We start from the raw sequence: 7507 nt of genomic DNA on the forward strand, positions 1-7507 counted from the left end.
GAAGTCCCTTGGCCTTAAAGGGTGTTATTTTGAACTTGTCAAAATATTAACCCGTCGTCGTTCGACCAATGTCGAACTGATCTTTTTTATGAAGGCCTTTGGCCTCAAAGGGTGTTTTTTCGAAATTTTCAAACTATTAACCTGTCGTCGTTAGATAAAGGTCGAACTCTTCTTTTTGGCGAAGTCCCTTGGCCTTAAAGGATGTTATTTTGAACTTGTCAAAATATTAACCCGTCGTCGTTCGACCAATGTCGAACTGATCTTTTTTATGAAAGCCTTTGGCCTCAGAGGGTGTTATTTCGAACATTTCAAACTATTAACCTGTCGTCGTTCGATCAAGGTCGAACACTTCTTTTTGGAGGCCCTTGGCCTTAAAGGGTGTTAATTCGAACATGAAAAAATATTATCCCTCATCGTTCGATCAAGGTAAAACTCTTCTTTTTGGCGAAGGCCCTTGGCCTTGAAGGGTGTTATTTAAAACTTGTAGAAATATTAACTCGTCGTCATTCATTCCAGGTCAAACTCTTCTTTTTGGCGAAAGCCCTTGGCTTAAAGGGTGTTATTTCGAACTTGTCAAAACATTAGTCGGTCGTCGTTCGATCAAGATCAAAATCTTCTTTTTGGCAAAGGCTCTTGGCCTTAAAAGGTGTTATTTTGAACTTGTCGAAATACTGAGCCATCGTTATTCGATCAAGGTCGAACTCTTCTTTTTAGCGAAGGCCCTTGGTCTTAAAGGGTGTTATTTCGAACTTGTCGATATATTAACCCGTCATCATTCGATCAAGGTCTAACTCTTCTTTTTGGTTAAGGCCCTTGGCCTTAAAGGGTGTTATTTCAAACATGTCTAAATACTAATCCGTCGTCGTTCGATCAAGGTCGAACTCTTCTTTTTGGCGAAGGCCTTTGACCTTAAAGGGTGTTATTTCGTACTTTTCAAAATATTAACCCATCGTCGTTCATTAAAGGTCGAACTCTTCTTTTTGGGGAAGGCCCTTGGCCTTAAAGGGTATTATTTCAAACTTTTTGAAATATTTACACGTCGTCGTTTGATCAAGGTCGAAATCTTCTTTTTGGAGACAGTCATTGGCCTTAATGGGTGTTATCTCAAACTTGTCGAAATATTAGCCTTTCGTCGTTCTATCAAGGCCGAAGTCTTCTTTTTGGCGAAGGAGTTTGGCCTTAAAGAGTGTTATTTAGAACTTGTCAAAATACTGACCCGTCATCGTTTGATCAAGGTCAAACTCTTCTTTTTGGCGAAGGCCCTTGGCCTTAAAGGGTGTTATTTCAAACATATCGAAATACTGACCCGTCGTCGTTCGATCAAGGTCGAACTCTTCTTTTTGGCAAATGCCCTTGACCTTAATGGGTGTTATTTTAAACTTGTCAAAATATTAACCCTTCGTCATTCGATCAAGGTCGAACACTTCTTTTTGGCGAAGGCCCTTGGCTTTAAAGGTTGTTATTTCGAAAAGTCAAAATATTAACCCGTCATCGTTCGATCAAGGTCTAACTCTTTTTTTTGGTTAAGGCCCTTGGCTTTAGAGGTTGTTATTTCAAACATGTCTAAATACAGACCGGTCGTCGTTCGATCAAGGTTGAACTCTTGTTTTTAGCGAAGGACCTTGGCCTTAAATGGTGTTATTTCGAACTATTCAAAATATTAACCCGTCGTCGTTTGATCAAGGTCGAACTCTTCTTTTTGGTGGGTGTTATTTCAAATATGTCGAAATACTGACCCGTCGTCGTTAGATCAAGGTCGATGTCTTCTTTTTGGCGAAGTCCCTTGGCCTTAAAGGGTGTTATTTTGAACTTGTCAAAATATTAACCCGTCGTCGTTCGACCAATGTCGAACTGATCTTTTTTATGAAGGCCTTTGGCCTCAAAGGGTGTTTTTTCAAAATTTTCAAACTATTAACCTGTCGTCGTTAGATATAGGTCGAACTCTTCTTTTTGGCGAAGTCCCTTGGCCTTAAAGGATGTTATTTTGAACTTGTCAAAATATTAACCCGTCGTCATTCGACCAATGTCGAACTGATCTTTTTTATGAAAGCCTTTGGCCTCAGAGGGTGTTATTTCGAACATTTCAAACTATTAACCTGTCGTCGTTCGATCAAGGTCGAACACTTCTTTTTGGAGGCCCTTGGCCTTAAAGGGTGTTAATTCGAACATGAAAAAATATTATCCCTCATCGTTCGATCAAGGTAAAACTCTTCTTTTTGGCGAAGGCCCTTGGCCTTGAAGGGTGTTATTTCAAACTTGTAGAAATATTAACTCGTCGTCATTCATTCCAGGTCAAACTCTTCTTTTTGGCGAAAGCCCTTGGCTTAAAGGGTGTTATTTCGAACTTGTCAAAACATTAGTCGGTCGTCGTTCGATCAAGATCAAAATCTTCTTTTTGGCAAAGGCTCTTGGCCTTAAAAGGTGTTATTTTGAACTTGTCGAAATACTGAGCCATCGTTATTCGATCAAGGTCGAACTCTTCTTTTTAGCGAAGGCCCTTGGTCTTAAAGGGTGTTATTTCGAACTTGTCGATATATTAACCCGTCATCATTCGATCAAGGTCTAACTCTTCTTTTTGGTTAAGGCCCTTGGCCTTAAAGGGTGTTATTTCAAACATGTCTAAATACTAATCCGTCGTCGTTCGATCAAGGTCGAACTCTTCTTTTTGGCGAAGGCCTTTGACCTTAAAGGGTGTTATTTCGTACTTTTCAAAATATTAACCCATCGTCGTTCATTAAAGGTCGAACTCTTCTTTTTGGGGAAGGCCCTTGGCCTTAAAGGGTATTATTTCAAACTTTTTGAAATATTTACACGTCGTCGTTTGATCAAGGTCGAAATCTTCTTTTTGGAGACAGTCATTGGCCTTAATGGGTGTTATCTCAAACTTGTCGAAATATTAGCCTTTCGTCGTTCTATCAAGGCCGAAGTCTTCTTTTTGGCGAAGGAGTTTGGCCTTAAAGAGTGTTATTTAGAACTTGTCAAAATACTGACCCGTCATCGTTTGATCAAGGTCAAACTCTTCTTTTTGGCGAAGGCCCTTGGCCTTAAAGGGTGTTATTTCAAACATATCGAAATACTGACCCGTCGTCGTTCGATCAAGGTCGAACTCTTCTTTTTGGCAAATGCCCTTGACCTTAATGGGTGTTATTTTAAACTTCTCAAAATATTAACCCTTCGTCATTCGATCAAGGTCGAACACTTCTTTTTGGCGATGGCCCTTGGCTTTAAAGGTTGTTATTTCGAAAAGTCAAAATATTAACCCGTCATCGTTCGATCAAGGTCTAACTCTTTTTTTTGGTTAAGGCCCTTGGCTTTAGAGGTTGTTATTTCAAACATGTCTAAATACAGACCGGTCGTCGTTCGATCAAGGTTGAACTCTTGTTTTTAGCGAAGGACCTTGGCCTTAAATGGTGTTATTTCGAACTATTCAAAATATTAACCCGTCGTCGTTTGATCAAGGTCGAACTCTTCTTTTTGGTGGGTGTTATTTCAAATATGTCGAAATACTGACCCGTCGTCGTTAGATCAAGGTCGATGTCTTCTTTTTGGCGAAGTCCCTTGGCCTTAAAGGGTGTTATTTTGAACTTGTCAAAATATTAACCCGTCGTCGTTCGACCAATGTCGAACTGATCTTTTTTATGAAGGCCTTTGGCCTCAAAGGGTGTTTTTTCGAAATTTTCAAACTATTAACCTGTCGTCGTTAGATAAAGGTCGAACTCTTCTTTTTGGCGAAGTCCCTTGGCCTTAAAGGATGTTATTTTGAACTTGTCAAAATATTAACCCGTCGTCGTTCGACCAATGTCGAACTGATCTTTTTTATGAAAGCCTTTGGCCTCAGAGGGTGTTATTTCGAACATTTCAAACTATTAACCTGTCGTCGTTCGATCAAGGTCGAACACTTCTTTTTGGAGGCCCTTGGCCTTAAAGGGTGTTAATTCGAACATGAAAAAATATTATCCCTCATCGTTCGATCAAGGTAAAACTCTTCTTTTTGGCGAAGGCCCTTGGCCTTGAAGGGTGTTATTTCAAACTTGTAGAAATATTAACTCGTCGTCATTCATTCCAGGTCAAACTCTTCTTTTTGGCGAAAGCCCTTGGCTTAAAGGGTGTTATTTCGAACTTGTCAAAACATTAGTCGGTCGTCGTTCGATCAAGATCAAAATCTTCTTTTTGGCAAAGGCTCTTGGCCTTAAAAGGTGTTATTTTGAACTTGTCGAAATACTGAGCCATCGTTATTCGATCAAGGTCGAACTCTTCTTTTTAGCGAAGGCCCTTGGTCTTAAAGGGTGTTATTTCGAACTTGTCGATATATTAACCCGTCATCATTCGATCAAGGTCTAACTCTTCTTTTTGGTTAAGGCCCTTGGCCTTAAAGGGTGTTATTTCAAACATGTCTAAATACTAATCCGTCGTCGTTCGATCAAGGTCGAACTCTTCTTTTTGGCGAAGGCCTTTGACCTTAAAGGGTGTTATTTCGTACTTTTCAAAATATTAACCCATCGTCGTTCATTAAAGGTCGAACTCTTCTTTTTGGGGAAGGCCCTTGGCCTTAAAGGGTATTATTTCAAACTTTTTGAAATATTTACACGTCGTCGTTTGATCAAGGTCGAAATCTTCTTTTTGGAGACAGTCATTGGCCTTAATGGGTGTTATCTCAAACTTGTCGAAATATTAGCCTTTCGTCGTTCTATCAAGGCCGAAGTCTTCTTTTTGGCGAAGGCGTTTGGCCTTAAAGAGTGTTATTTCGAACTTGTCAAAATACTGACCCGTCATCGTTTGATCAAGGTCAAACTCTTCTTTTTGGCGAAGGCCCTTAGCCTTAAAGGGTGTTATCTCAAACATATCGAAATACTGACCCATCGTCGTTCGATCAAGGTCGAACTCTTCTTTTTGGCGAAGGCCCTTAGCCTTTAAGGATGTTATTTCGAACTTTTCAAAATATTAACCCTTCGTCGTTCGATCAAGGTCGAATTCTTCTTTTTGGCGAAGGCCCTTGGACTTAAAGGGTGTTATTTCGAAAATTCAAAATATTAACCCGTCATCGTTCGATCAAGGTCTAACTCTTTTTTTTGGTTAAGGCCCTTGGCTTTAGAGGTTGTTATTTCAAACATGTCTAAATACAGACCGGTCGTCGTTCGATCAAGGTTGAACTCTTGTTTTTAGCGAAGGACCTTGGCCTTAAATGGTGTTTTTTCGAACTATTCAAAATATTAACCCGTCGTCGTTTGATCAAGGTCGAACTCTTCTTTTTGGTGGGTGTTATTTCAAATATGTCGAAATACTGACCCGTCGTCGTTAGATCAAAGTCGAAGTCTTCTTTTTGGCGAAGTCCCTTGGCCTTAAAGGGTGTTATTTTGAACTTGTCAAAATATTAACCCATCGTCGTTCGACCAATGTCGAACTGATCTTTTTTACGAAGGCCTTTGGCCTTAAAGGGTGTTATTTCGAACTTTTCAAACTATTAACCTGTCGTCGTTCGATCAAGGTCGAACACTTCTTATTGGAGGCCGTTGGCCTTAAAGGCTGTTATTTCGAACGTGACGAAATATTATCCCTCATCGTTAGATCAAGGTAAAACTCTTCTTTTTGGCGAAGGCCCTTGGCCTTAAAGGGTGTTATTTCAAACTTGTCGAAATATTAACTCGTCGTCATTCATTCCACGTCAAACTCTTCTTTTTGGCGAAAGCCCTTGGCTTAAAGTGTGTTATTTCGAACCTGTCAATTTATTAGTCGGTCGTCGTTCGATCAAGATCAAAATCTTATTTTTGGCAAAGGCCCTTGGCCTTTAAAGGTGTTATTTTGAACTTGTCGAAATACTGAGCCATCGTCATTCAATCAAGGTCGAACTCTTCTTTTTAGCGAAGGCCCTTGGTCTTAAGGGGTGTTATTTCGAACTTTTCGATATATTAACCAGTCATCGTTCGATCAAGGTCGAACTCTTCTTTTAGGCGAAGGCCAATTGCCTTAAACGGTGTTATTTCAAACTTGTCAAAATATTAGCCCGTCGTCGTTCGATCAAGGTCCAACTCTTCTTTTTGGGGAAGGCCATTGGCCTTAAAGGGTGTTATTTCGAACATTTTGAAATATTTACCCGTCGTCGTTTCAACAAGGTCGAAATCTTCCTTTTGGAGACAGTCATTGGCCTTAATGGGTGTTATCTCGAACTTATCTAAATATTAGCCTGTCGTCGTTCTATCAAGGCCAAAGTCTTCTTTTTGGCGAAGGCGTTTGGCCTTAAAGAGTGTTATTTCGAACTTGTCAAAATACTGACCCGTCATCGTTTGATCAAGGTCAAACTCTTCTTTTTGGCAAAGGCCCTTAGCCTTAAAGGGTGTTATCTCAAACATATCGAAATACTGACCCATCGTCGTTCGATCAAGGTCGAACTCTTCTTTTTGGCGAAGGCCCTTAGCCTTTAAGGATGTTATTTCGAACTTTTCAAAATATTAACCCTTCGTCGTTCGATCAAGGTCGAATTCTTCTTTTTGGCGAAGGCCCTTGGACTTAAAGGGTGTTATTTCGAACTTGTCGAAATATTAACCCGTCATCATTCAATCAAGGTCTAACTCTTCTTTTTGGTTAAGGCCCTTGGCCTTAAAGGGTGTTATTTCAAACATGTCTAAATAATGACCCGTCGTCGTTCGATCAAGGTAAAACATTTCTTTTTGGCGCAGGCCCTTGGCCTTAAAGGGTGTTATTTCAAAATATTCAAAATATTAACCCGTCGTCGTTCGATCAAGGTCGAACACTTCTTTTTGGCGAAGGCCCTTGCCCTTAAAGGGTGTTATTTCGAACCTGACGAAATATTATCCCTCATCGTTCGATCAAGGTTAAACTCTTCTTTTTGCCGAAGGCCCTTGGCCTTAAAGGGTGTTATTTCAAACTTGTCAAAATATTAACTCGTCGTCATTCATTTCAGGTCAAACTCTTCTTTTTGGCGAAAGCCCTTGGTTTAAAGACTGTTATTTCGAACTTGCCAAAATATTAGTCGGTCGTCGTTCGATCAAGGTCAAACTCTTCTTTTTGGCGAAGGCCCTTGGCCTTAAAAGATGTTATTTTGAACTTGTCGAAATACTGACAAATCGTAATTCAATCAAGGCCGAACTCTTCTTTTTAAAGAAGGCGCTTGGTCCTAAAGGGTGTTATTTTGAACTTGTCGAAATATTAACCCGTCATCGTTCGATCATGGTCTAACTCTTCTTTTTGGTTAAGGGCCTTGGCCTTAAAGGGTGTTATTTCAAACATGTCAAAATACTGACCCGTCGTCGTTTGATCAAGGTCGAACTCTTCTTTTTGGCGAAGGCCCTTGGCCTTAAAGGGTGTTATTTCGAACTTTTCAAAATATTAACCCGTCTTCGTTCGATCAAGGTCGAACTCTTCTTCTTGGCGAAGGCCCTTGGCCTTAAAGGGTGTTATTTCGAACTTGTCGAAATATTAACCCGCCGTCATTCGATCATGGTCAAACTTTTCTTTTTGGCGAAGGACCTTGGCCTTAAAGGGTGTTTTT

The sequence above is a fragment of the Nicotiana tabacum genome, chromosome 11 (assembly GCF_000715075.1).
Source record: "Nicotiana tabacum cultivar K326 chromosome 11, ASM71507v2, whole genome shotgun sequence".
Taxonomy (NCBI): domain Eukaryota; kingdom Viridiplantae; phylum Streptophyta; class Magnoliopsida; order Solanales; family Solanaceae; genus Nicotiana; species Nicotiana tabacum.